We start from the raw sequence: 13,732 nt of genomic DNA on the forward strand, positions 1-13,732 counted from the left end.
CGGTTTTTCCTCCAATTCCTGCGGATCAACATCTTCAAGATCAAGAGCCAACCTCACGGTGCTATTTGCAATGTCTTGGACGCTTCCATCACTCAGCTTTGCTTTACAGGGAAATAATTCGACTGTAATTGCGAACGTGGTGGCGAGAATCGGGCGCATCATCTCCCCTGTCAATGGTGGGCAGCGGCGGCGTAAGCAAGCAATTGACCCCCAAATCGGCCCCCAAATCGATAACGATAACATCAAAAGAAGGGGCGCATTACCGATTTGAAGCACCGACTCCTCCCTCCATCCGATTCAGCCCGCGCTCCTCTCGATCCGCCCGGATACGCCGATTCTAAATCGGCAACGAAGCTGAACATCAAGACAAGATCCGGGGGTATGAGACTAGGATTTCGCAATTACTCACTTGCAATGGCTCCACCGCCGCCGAGATAGACGCTCCGCCGCCGAAAAACTAGGCCCGCCGGCCGTCGGAGAAGAAGCCCGAGGCGCCGCCGCTCGCCGCCGCTCCCGGTTCACCACGCGCGAGTCGAGCTGACCGTTGAGTCGTGCGGGACCCTCGGTCGTGAACGGTTGACTCTACATGACCTGGACCATGGTGGACCCCACTTGTTATAACCCTCACTTGTCCTAACCTAATCGCATCCTAACTAAGTGTCTTAACCCGCGTCACCTGCCTGTCGCACGCGAGCTATTTCAACCAGAAAAAACGACGCATGGGAGCTATTTTAGCCAACTACGTCGCACCGTGGAGAATTTCACTCAACGACGTCGCATAGGAGCTATTGGCCCTCCCACGCGTGGCTCACGCGAGATCAGGGCACTTCAGATTCTCTAACTTGCCTTAGCCAAGGCAGAGATGACATGGTAGTAATTTAGAATTTCTCTGTACGACGGCTTCAGAGATGCAGAGATCTCGAGCTGGAGATACTTCCTCCATGCGTGCTGCCTGCCATCCATGATACGGTGATCCATGTCAAGTGAAGTGTTAGCGCGTCTAGGGGTTTGGTGAGCCGTTCAGTTTGCACTGTGATTAGTTCAGATCCCAAAGTGTTGATTCTGTCTTAGTACCCAAGTGTCAAGTTTCTTTGTGCTCCTCGTGTATTTATAACTTTTTTTTGTGTGCTCCTCGTGTTCTTCATTGTAATAGTCGCCTGGGTCTTCAAGGTTCATACAACTCTGTTTTGTAAGGGCCTACTACAAAGCCCAGCACATGCACGATGCTACCAAATTGGGCTAGGCGGGTGTGCATGAATGGGTAGGAAACAAGATTAGAGGCATTGTGGGCCATGAGAATATTGAGGGATAAGGACGGCAGAAACACGCATTGGGCTAGACCTAAATCAGATCATTAGTTTTTTTTTTGAGGAAAATCAGCTCATTAGTGAGATGGCTCTTGTATTTTGGGCTATACTATAGAAACATGACCATTCTATGCATTAATTTCCACATTTAGGTAATTCCACTGTTTCTATAACATCTTAACATTCTAATAACGGCCACACTACAGCATCTTAACATTCTAATAAGTGTGCAAATAACCAAATCCTAGTGAAGTAACTACATCGATAGGTGTCGCTAGAGCTCGAGTGCAAAACACCCTAAGCACCATATCGATATGTAGTGATCACACAACTTTCTAATTGCGGATCAAACATCTAGGCACCAAGATTGAGGCATGGAGTGCGCCATAACTCACTACATATCCTCCAACCTAGGCACACTAGAGGATTTTGACAAGGCTATATGCATTAATTTCCACATTTAGGTAATTCCACTGTTTGGAGTCGGTTCAGCCCCTCAATCCCACGGACGAGGCTTGCCTGTGCCGCGGCTATGCGACGCGGCCGGTCCTTACGGTTATGTTTATTTTCCTCAGCTTGTCCCTTTTTCGATGTTTTAAAAATATTTAACATGGTATTTTCTCCGTATAAGACTGTGCTGGTGACGGCGGACGACATCTTCCACATCAGCACTTCACCAGGCAGGGATTCTCCTTCCATATTGGATCTCACCACGGTTGTGACCGCCAGAGAAAAGAAGTAGAACGCCGTCTGCCAGCGTCGACAGCAGCTACGCCGCGTCGACTTCTCGTGCGTTACCATTAGTCCATATCCATACAGGTTGGTTGTCGGTGTCGACTCTCTTTTGTTAATCAACCTTGTTCATGTGGCTACCAAAATCAACACCGACATGGTGGCACCTACACGTACATCCATTGATATGTTGGCGTTCTGGCCGGTTTTGTTTCTCCACCCGAGGATCCACGATCATGTATATGCTACCGTTTAGAGACTCAGACCACCACTACATCTCCATCACATTTGTCATGAAGTGGAGAAATTTCTCACCGAAACACGGGGTTCGCATATTCAGGAATTAACCTGCTTGCCGCACTCATCCTTGTGTGGCCATCTTCTTCGGCCTCTAGCTCCTGAAATTGATTTCTCCGCCGGTGAAAAGATAGACATACAGGAGATCGCCGGTGGTCGGTACGGGGCCGCTGCTCTCCTCAACACCATGATAGTGTTCTAGTTTTGTTCTGTGCTGGTGACAGCCATGAGGTCCACCGTCTGAAATCCCTGCTCGCTGGTGCGGAAGAATTCGCCGCCACCCGATGACCTTCTCTCCCTTCGGTGTTGCGTAAAAACTCGCCGGCCGTCACCATCAGTGCCTTTTACGAGGTAGACATTTATTACCAAGATATTTGCAAATTTGTTTTATCAGAAAATAGACATCGTGGAGCGAAAAAGAAACAGAGCCGCGCGATCCTAAAGGAACGGCCGCGTCGCACTGATGGTCGCACAATCGCGCCGCATGCAAGCCCCATCCCAATCCCACCACTTGCATCCCTATTATTATGGACCGATCCTTTAAAATAGTGTTGCGTCTTGTATGGCTGGTGGCACTTGGTCGGAAACCCCTATCTCACTTACACTCGCGAGATGTTTGTTTCATTGTGGGTATTATTGGCCTCGTGCGAGGACTTCTAAGATCAAATCGTGGCGAAAGCTATCATTTTGTGTACTCATGGCGAGTTAAAATGTTCGGAACAGTTTGTACTAGACATTTTTACCTTGTCATATGCTACTTTTTTAAATCAAATTACATAATTTGAATCCTGAATGTTATTAAAAGGTAAATTTGTTAGAAAAATTAGTAATATATACATCTCATGTATATTCGGAACATATGGGTCCTAGCATTAATGCATTTTGGGGCTAAACTAACGTTGTATTTGGCATAAATTTTAAATTTAATTTAGGATGTCTCGCATATGCTCTTATATGTATCTTTATTTTCCATAATATCATGAAATATCAGCTTAAATTTTTAGAGTACTTGGAATGTTTATGAGTCAGAGTAATAACTCACAGATGCTTCTAGAGTATAAGCCTACCCAGCTTAGGTGAAACTAAAAAAAAATCTAGATAGTTGTAAAATGACAAAGTTAAACCCGCAATTTTGGGGGTAAGTATACAAAACTTGCATTTTATTTTACTCAAATTAAGGCTCAAAAGAAAAATTCACCTAAAACTTACGGTTGTCTACCAAGTAGTTTATACAAGGTTTAGAAATTTTGGGAAGGTCGGAGCTAGATACAACAATTCAGACAAAGGACGCCGATGTAACTTTTTTTTTCTGGTTTAGTTATGGTTCTTTGTTGTTGTTCGTGTTTGTATTAGTTAGTTTATATATTGGGTATCTTGTTTAATCCATAGCATTATAGTTGTTCTGAACGGAAAGAGTAAAATGAGACGGAAACCAAAATCTTATTAACAAGGAAAATCAATTTAACCGCCTTCTTCTGCTCTCATCGAAGCTCGCACTATTTTCCCCGTGCCAACCGAGCTAAGTTATAGTTGAGAAAACAAACGACTACATCTAGTCGATAAATAAGTGAATGTTTAACTTTAACATTTATCCACAAATAAGTGGGTGTTTGTTGACATCGTTGGACATGTTTGTTGCAGAACAATCAGCAATAAATTTTCTCTTGTTTAACCGCTTTCAATGTAGCATTACTTTTAAAAAATACCCTTTTATTTTAAGTGAAGAAACTCAGCACCACGGGTTGATTTTTCAAAAACCGAGAGAAGAGATGCAAAAGTACCTTAGGGATGTTTTTATTTTTTTGAGGGTAAAACACAATATATTAAGCTAGCAAGCCGCCTTATTAAAAATCTCAGGGATGTTGGATGCATATGGGACGACGCGGAGGATAATCCCTGATTGAGCGGCCAACGCGTTGCGAGACAACACGGATCATTTGCGAATGCAAATGAATTTTGGCAATCAGTAACCTAAATGTTTTGGTTATGCGATAAGAAAGTATTCGAGAAAGACACTTCCAAAAGTTGTGGTTCCATGAAACACAAACCTTCATATTATTTGTTAGTCCAAAATATCTCGGAATTAAAGAGCCCCTCTCCAAAATGGGGCGTGGAGCTGCATGCAGGCGCTATCACGCGAAAGCTAGCCGCGCGCCCGTCGACGAGCAGGCGGTGGACACGGCTCCGTCGTGGCCGCCTTGTTTTCTTCCCACCGATCTTGCCCGACCTCGCGCTGTTTTTTCTGTTCTTTTTTATTTTGGTGTCGACCGGGCTATCATTTTCGCCGTCGATTCCCCACGAGGCAACGAACGCTTCGCCAAAGTTCGCTCTGGCCAAGTTGGAGAGGCTGCACAATGCACCAGTATATGTATATCTCAATATCTGTATACTGCCAGTACCACGGCAGGAAGTGGCCTACGGATCGGAGGGGTAGTGTGTCGGACCGAGTTGACAGGACAGGTTCCCGTCCCGAGTCCCGACCAGGTTCTCTATCTTGATCAGTTCATAATATACTATACGAGTATTATTACTCTATACTACTATTATTTTGATCTAGCTGCTATTGTTTTGTTGGCTCGACAAAAAAAAAACAGCTCCGGGTCGCACGCACGTGCGGCTCTAGGACGATCCCATACCGCACAGGTCCTCCGCGCCAGGCTTCTCTCGCCGTCGGTGACGGCGGCACCCTGGTCGGCAAACGTTGGGTGCTGCTCGAGAAGAGGGCCGGTCGGGAGCGGCTGATGGCGCAGCGGTTGGGTTGGGGGCGATGTCGGGTGCCGTTGGTGCGGCGGACGGGAGGATCCAGGCAGTTGGTGCGGCGATGTCCCGGGCTCAATCTGGGCCCGTCCGAGCCTGATCTCGGTCAAAGGATGGCCCTCTTGCAGGGCAGCGCTGCTAGCTACCCGTCGTTCGGCAGCCGTTGTCGGATTCTATGCTCATCGTCTCCTCTGCGGCCGGCTAATGGCGTGGGGTCTGCTAGCCTAGCATGAACAAAGGTTGAGGTTCTAGGGGTTCTCTTAGGGCTCGTTTGGCTGTTGGACCCGAAATTCCACGGGAAAAGATTCCCGGTCGGTAATAGACTAAAACAGGAGCAAAACACCGGGATTCTATTCCCGACCTCCGGACTAGGGGAAAAATCTCCCCGGGAAAAGACCGGGAACCCGCCGGGATTTGAGTAACCAAACAAGCCCTTAAGGGAAGATGAAAACCTGCTCGAGGCATGTTCTTCTTGACCTGGTTGAAGTGGTGAGTTTTGGACACTGGTGGAAAAAGGGCCTTTGGTCGCGGTTCGCAACTGCCATTAGTCGCGGTTGCGCAACCGCGACCAAATAGGCGCGACTAAAGGCCCCCCCCTTTAGTCGCGGTTCCTTACGAACCGCGACTAAAGGCCCGTCCACGTGGGCGGCAGGCGAGCGCCAGGGCGGAGGACCTTTAGTCGCGGTTCTTCCGGCCAGCCGCGACTAAAGGCCTCACGCAGGGTTTAGGGTTCCCCCCCCCAAACCTGGTTTCTTTTTAATTTGTATTGTTTTATTTCTTTTGGGTTTTAATTTTGAAGGAGTTTCACATATTCTACGGTACTACATATATACATGCATATGAATGTACAATTTCAAACAAATTTGAAATTAGAACAAAAAGAATTCAAGAGGAATATACAATATATATTCAATATCGGATGACCATATACAATTTTGAACAAGTTTCCATCCATAATTTAGTGCATATGAAGTTCTACGTCCTCTACGTAGTGTTCTCCTCTAGGATCGATGACTTCCCTCGCGAACCATCCAGCTAGTTCCTCTTGAAGTGGTCGGAAGCGAGCTTCCGGACTAAGCGTCTTCCGGAGGTTATTCCTCTTGATGTTGGTCTCATCCGACTGGTCCCGCTCATTGGTGTATCTCCGGATCCTCTCACAAACATAGTATCCACATAGATTGGTCCCCGGTGGCTGAATATCCCCAGTCGTCCGCACTGCCCTTCTAAATTGTAGCTCCTTTTTGAATTCACCGACCTTTTGATCTACGAACCGTCTCCAAACCCTACGAGGTAAAGAGAATTAAATGAACAAGAGAGTTATTAATTAGTTACTTGATATTAGGAAATGAACGAAATAGGCCGATCGATATAGAGCGCAAATGAATGAAAATAATTACTTTTGCATCATTTTTCTCATGTCGGCCCAAATCGCCGCATCCATATTCGGAGAGTCGTGGATGAGAACTGTGGAGGTGTGAAATTGAATTACCATCGGAATCCGGTGGAACCTGCGGACACGATACATGCACAGATCATGCATAACTCATCGATTAGCCACATATCATGCATGGAGTAAACAAAAGAGAATGTGCTCAAGACAGAAACACTCACCCAAAATGGTAAGGAAATAGAATATCACTTTTGAGTTCCTGTTTTCTAAGAAACCGCCACGAGTCTTCCTCCACGTCGGCGGGGTGGTGTTCTAACACATATGAATTAACGATGTGTGGGTCAATGAACCCAACATCATGGATGTTCCTTATTCGCATTTCCCGCTTCTTCATTCTGCATAATAGCGTACACAACAAGATAGTTAGGACAATATATAGTGCGGGCAATGAACGAGATGGGGTAGAAATTAATAAATCACTTACGAACGTAGCAACCGATGATAGATTTGTCGAGGTCGCGCAGATTGAACAGCTGGAACAATTCACTCCGATGAATTGTTATATAGTAATGTTTGATGTGATGCTCATATCTAACTTCCGCATAAAAATAGTCTTTGGCGTTTTTAAGTTTTATGTAACCCTTGTACCAATTTAGCGAGACCTTTCATTTGTCGAGGTAGATCCTCTTCCTGCGCGAGGCTCGACGAGAGGGCCATTCTTCACATATGTAAATACTACGTCCTTCATTGGCGCCTCATCAAGGCCTAACGAGTGCACGAAGAGTGATACCTAAGGTGGCCGCTTGTTCTCCGGCACTCGTTACAGTCAATCCATGTGCTGCCGCAGCTGCTATGATATCGGGGGCATCCGGACCGGCGGCTTGCACAATGAGCGGGGCGATCGATTGTTTACTTTGTTCCCCGAGCTGGGCAACTTCTTTCCCCCTTTCTAATTTTTTCTCGGCCTCCTCCAAGGCTTTCTTCTCCTGCTTCTCCGCCAACTCTTGGTTCCTCTTGAACGCGAGTGCTTGCCTACGAAGTTCACGTGCATAGTCGTCGAGCGGATTCTTTGCGGCTTGGGACGGTGTGTTCAAAAATGACTTAGCCCACTTCTTTTGCTCATCAGAAAATACTGGCTTGGGCTCGGGCTCTGTTTTCTTCTTGCAGCTCGCCTTCCATTTCTCTAAATCAGCAGCCGCGCCCGCCTCGACTTCCTCGGCACTACATTCCCAAGGCCTCGTGGGGAGAGGCTTCAGTGATACCTCCGGTACCTTTGTTTTCTTAGGTACGTAAGGGTCCGGGTTAATAATCCAGGACTGCTGCTTCTGCTTCTTCGCCGGAGGTGGATTGGGGGCGGCATCGCTTACCCGCCGGGGCGGACTAGGGGCGGCGGCTGCTTACCCGCCGGAGGTGAATTGGGGGCGGCGTCGGCCCTCGTGAAGGAGGTGTAGGTGAAGCACCACCACCACCACCGCCACCGCCGCCACCACCACCACCGTAGGGGGTGGACTTGTTGGCGCCTCGCCCGGAAACTTGATAAACTTCTTCTGCCATAGAATGAACTGGCGCTTGACATCTCCAAGTCTTGTCGCCCCTTCGGGTGTAGCAATGTCAATGTCCGAGGTCCTCAAACCCTTGGACTATGTCCTCCACCGTGACACGAGCATAGCCATCTTGAATGGGGTTGTTGTAGTGGAGTGCTCCGAGTGGTAAAGCACCGCCGATGGCTACCTTCATGGACATGTTCCCGATAGGATAATACGGATGACATGCTTTCATCTCCTTTATATCGTCCACGGGGTAGCGAGGAGGCTCCGGTGCAGTAATTTCGACCACCGGAGGCTCCGGTGCGGTAATTTCGATCGTCGGTGCACCAGCCGATGGGGCCTCCGTGGAAGCCACGCTGCTTCTCCGCGGCTGGCCGCTTCCGAGATCCAATGGATGATCTTCATGCCGCGCCCGAGCTGCATCTCTTTCGGCTACTAGTACACTCACGGTTTTCTTCATGACATCCATTTCCGATGCCAACCGCGCCACAACATCTGCTTCCCGATCCATCTTTCTCTTACGGCTTCTGTAACCGTACGGGTCATCGTTATGGGGGAACCCTATTTTCCATGGAATGTGCCCCATGCCTCGTACACGTCCTCCGTGTTCAGGATTCCCGAGGGCTTTTGTCGTGGCGTCGTTCTCTCTGTTGAACTTGATCCTCCCCTCTTGAGCATCCCTCATTGCCTCAATAAGCTTTTGGGTGGGTGTAATTATTTTTCCCTGGTAAACACACTCCCCTGTCTCCGGGTTCAGCGATCCCCCATGCCCGTACCACCAGCTTTTGGCCCTTGGGTCCCATTCCTCCGTACCTGGACGGATTCCTCGCGTCCTCAGCTCGTTCTCCATCTTCTCCCACCTAGTCTGCCAAAAGCGATACCCTCCTGGCCCCATTTTATGATTGTACTCCTTCTTGGCCGCATTATCCTTATTTTTTCGATATTTCAAGGAACTGCTCCGATTTCTTTTGCTTCACAAATTCTGGCCAATCATGTTGCAGTTTCTCATATTGTCCTTTGAAATCCGGAGTCTTGCCCTGCTTGACAAAGTCATGGGCTAGATTTTGCTTGTATTTCCGGAATGCATTGGACATCTTAGAAAGAGCGAACTCGTTTGACTAGCTTGCACCTCTCCTTGTTTTCCGCAATCTTGTTACCCTCCTCATCGTATTTGCGGTATTCCGGAGGTAGAACGAAATGTTCCATAAGCTTTTTGAAGCAATCTTTTTTGTTCTCTTATCGACAAAAGTGAAACCAACACGTGCCTTCTTTGGCTCATTCCACTCCTGGACGGTGATCGAGACGTTGTCTCTAACAACGGCTCCGCATTGGCTGATAAACTTGGTGGCGTTCTTGCTAGGCTCCAGCGGCCTGCCGGTTGCTTCCTCGACAACATCGATGGTGCATGTTTCTCCTGCTTTCATCGTCTTGGTTGCGCCACGCTTTGACGACGACGTACTCGATTGTTTCGACGATCCGGCCGAGGGCTAAAATAAGAAAGAGAGGCGCGCGCGTTAGTACACACATATTTATTCAAATCAGTTAGTTTGTATCACCAGAGGCTCAATGTATATATATATATACCTCGGCGCCGGAGGTGGTTGCTACTTCCAATTGAAGATCGTCGTTTATCGACGTTTCTTCGGCACCATCTTGCTGACCATGCCCTTCATCTTCACCCTCAAGGTTCAGATAAGAAGAGATATCATCTTCTTCTTGTCCGGTCGGAACATATAGAACATCGCCTTTTATGATGCCGAAGATATGTTCTTCAGCGTCCGGATCATAGTTGTCCATAATCGGGTCAGCTCTATCGTCCGCCATATGTCGATCCCGAAAACATGTAGTCAAAACAAATTAATTAAGTGAAGAAGGGGGGCGGTGGCGGTGGCGAAAGGGCGGTGGCAAAAGGAGGGGGCGAGGAAGGGGTGGGAGAGGGTGTCGCGGTAGAGCGCGAGACGGGGCGGCGATTAAAGACGTGGTGTCGGTGACGGTGGCGGTGCCGAAAGGGCAGTGGCGGTGCCGAGGACAACACACATAACCCTCGCCGCCCCCTCTCGATCCAAAAAAAAACACCGCGCGTATACGAAGGGGGCGACGAGGGGATCGTTGCCCCCTCCATATACGCGCGCGGTGGTTAAGTCAAATTTGAGTTTTTTTTAAGTCAAATTGTAGTTCTTTTTTGAGACATAATTTTTAAGTCAATTTTTTGTTTTTTAAAGTCAAATTTTAGTTTTTTTAAAAAATCTTTTTTAAGTCAATTTTTAGTTTTTTTTACACAAACTTTTTTAAGTCAATTATTAGTTTTTTTAAATCAAATTTTAGTACAAAATAACATCCCAAATTTTGTTAAATTTATAGAGTTAATGTCAAAACTAAATATATAGTACATAATTCAAATTTTGTTAAATTTATAGAGTTAATGTTGTTATAAGATAGAGATTTAATTTTGTTAAATTTATAGGGGCGCCCCACACACGTACAGTATACACGCGGGGTCGGCGGGCGATCGATGGCGCGCGGCGGCGGGGCGGACGCGGTGGGGTGTGCGAGGACACGAGACGATGTACAACGTCCGGGCGGCCAGGGCGCGCAACAACGACGCGGCGAGGGCGACGGGGCGACGACGACGACGACGCGAGGGCGACGGCGATTTAGTCGCGATTTCTCTTAAGTTACAAATTTTTAGTTACAATTTAAATTACAAAGTTTAGTTACACTTTTAATTACAAAGTTTAGTTACAATTTAAATTACAATGTTTAGTTACACTTTAAATTACAAATTTCCGTTACAATTTTTGTTAAAAAAAACTAAAAAAATCCTCTCTCCTCTCTTCTCTCTCCTCTCCCTCTCTCTGTGTTACACACACACGCATATGCAGGGCGGCCGGGCGCGCGTGCGCCGGCGCCGCCGCGGCCATCTATGGCCAGGGAGGGCGCGGCGGCGAACGGTGGCCAGGGAGGGTGCGGCGGTGAGCGGCCATCTGTGGCCAGGGAGGGCGCGGCGGCGAACGGTGGCCAGGGAGGGCGAGGCGGCGAACGGTGGCCAGGGAGAGGCAGGCGGTGGAGGGGCGGCGAGAAGGAAGGGGGCGAGACGAACGGCGGTGTGGCTCTCCTCCGGCGGCGGCGTGGCTCCTCCGGCGGTGGCGTCGAGGGCGATGTACGGCGGCGTCGAGGGCGACGGCGGCAGACCTTCGGGGCGCGCGAGATGAGGACGGTGATGGCGTGTATTTCACACGTTCGTTGGGCAACCCCAAGAGGAAGGTATGATGCGCACAGCAGCAAGTTTTCCCTCAGAAAGAAACCAAGGTTTATCGAACCAGGAGGAGCCAAGAAGCACGTTGAAGGTTGATGGCGGCGGGATGTAGTGCGGCGCAACACCGGAGATTCCGGCGCCAACGTGGAACCTGCACAACACAACCAAAGTACTTTGCCCCAACGAAACAGCTGAGGTTGTCAATCTCACCGGCTTGCTGTAACAAAGGATTAACCGTATTGTGTGGAAGATGATTGTTTGCAGAGAAAACAGTAAAAACAAGTATTGCAGACAGATTTGTATTTCAGTATTAAAGAATTGGACCGGGGTCCACGAGTTCACTAGAGGTGTCTCTCCCATAAGACGAACAGCATGTTGGGTGAACAAATTACAGTTGGGCAATTGACAAATAAAGAGAGCATGACAATGCACATACATATCATGATGAGTATAGTGAGATTTAATTGGGCATTACGACAAAGTACATAGACCGCCATCCAACTCGCATCTATGCCTAAAAGTCCACCTTCGAGGTTATCGTCCGAACCCCCTCCGAGTATTAAGTTGCAAAGCAACGGACAATTGCATTAAGTATGGTGCGTAATGTAATCAACAACTACATCCTTAGACATAGCATCAATGTTTTATCCCTAGTGGCAACAGCACAACACAACCTTAGAACTTTTCATCACTCGTCCCAGTGTCAATGCAGGCATGAACCCACTATCGAGCATAAGTACTCCCTCTTGGAGTTAAAAGTAAAAACTTGGCCGAGCCTCTACTAGAAACGGAGAGCATGCAAGATCATAAACAACACATAAGCATAACTTTGATAATCAACATAACAAGTATTCTCTATTCATCGGATCCCAACAAACGCAACATATAGAATTACATATAGATGATCTTGATCATGATAGGCAGCTCACAAGATCCGACAATGATAGCACAATGGGGAGAAGACAACCATCTAGCTACTGCTATGGACCCATAGTCCAGGGGTAGACTACTCACTCATCACTCCGGAGGCGACCATGGCGGTGTAGAGTCCTCCGGGAGATGATTCCCCTCTCCGGCAGGGTGCCGGAGGCGATCTCCGAGGATCCCCCGAGATGGGATCGGCGGCGACGGCGTCTCAGTAAGGTTTTCCGTATCGTGGCTCTCGGTACTGGGGGTTTCGTCACAGAGGCTTTAAGTAGGCGGAAGGGCAAGTCAAGAGGTGGCACGGGGGCCCACACCATAGGCCGGCGCGGCCAGGGGTGGGGCCGCGCCGCCCTAGGGTTTGGCCACCCCGTGGCCCCTCTTCGTCTCGTCTTCGGTCTTCCGGAAGCTTCGTGAGAAAATAGGCCTCCGGGCTTTTATTTCGTCCAATTCCGAGAATATTTCTTTACTAGGATTTCTGAAACCAAAAACAGCAGAAAACAAGAATCGGCACTTCGGCATCTTGTTAATAGGTTAGTTCCGGAAAATGCACGAATATGACATAAAGTGTGCATAAAACATGTAGATAACATCAATAATGTGGCATGGAACACAAGAAATTATCGATACGTTGGAGACGTATCAGCATCCCCAAGCTTAGTTCTGCTCGTCCCGAGCAGGTAAAACGATAACAAAGATTAATTTCTGGAGTGACATGCCATCATAAACTTGATCATACTATTTGTAAAGCATATGTAGAGAATGCAGCGATCAAAACAATGGTGATGACATGAGTAAACAAGTGAATCATAAAGCAAAGACTTTTCATGAATAGTACTTCAAGACAAGCATCAATAAGTCTTGCATAAGAGTTAACTCATAAAGCAATAATTCAAAGTAAAGGTATTGAAGCAACACAAAAGAAGATTAAGTTTCAGCGGTTGCTTTCAACTTGTAACATGTATATCTCATGGATATTGTCAACATAGAGTAATATAATAAGTGCAATAAGCAAGTATGTAGGAATCAATGCACAGCTCACACAAGTGTTTGCTTCTTGAGGTGGAGAGAAATAGGTGTACCGACTCAACATTGAAAGTAAAAGAATGGTCCTCATAGAGGAAAAACATCGATTGCTATATTTGTGCTAGAGCTTTGATTTTGAAAACATGAAACAATTTTGTCAACGGTAGTAATAAAGCATATGCATCATGTAAATTATATCTTATAAGTTGCAAGCCTCATGCATAGTGTACTAATAGTGCTCGCACCTTGTCCTAATTAGCTTGGACTACCCGGATTATCACCGCAATACATATGCTTTAACCAAGTTTCACAAAGGGGTACCTCTATGCCGCCTGTACAAAGGTCTAAGGAGAAAGCTCGCATTTGGATTTCTCGCTTTTGATTATTCTCAACTTAGACATCCATACCGGGACAACATAGACAACGGATAATGGACTCCTCTTTTAATGCTTTAAGCATTTGACAACAATTAATTCTTTTCTCATTAGAGATTTGAGGA

The sequence above is a fragment of the Lolium rigidum genome, chromosome 1 (assembly GCF_022539505.1).
Source record: "Lolium rigidum isolate FL_2022 chromosome 1, APGP_CSIRO_Lrig_0.1, whole genome shotgun sequence".
Lineage (NCBI taxonomy): Eukaryota > Viridiplantae > Streptophyta > Magnoliopsida > Poales > Poaceae > Lolium > Lolium rigidum.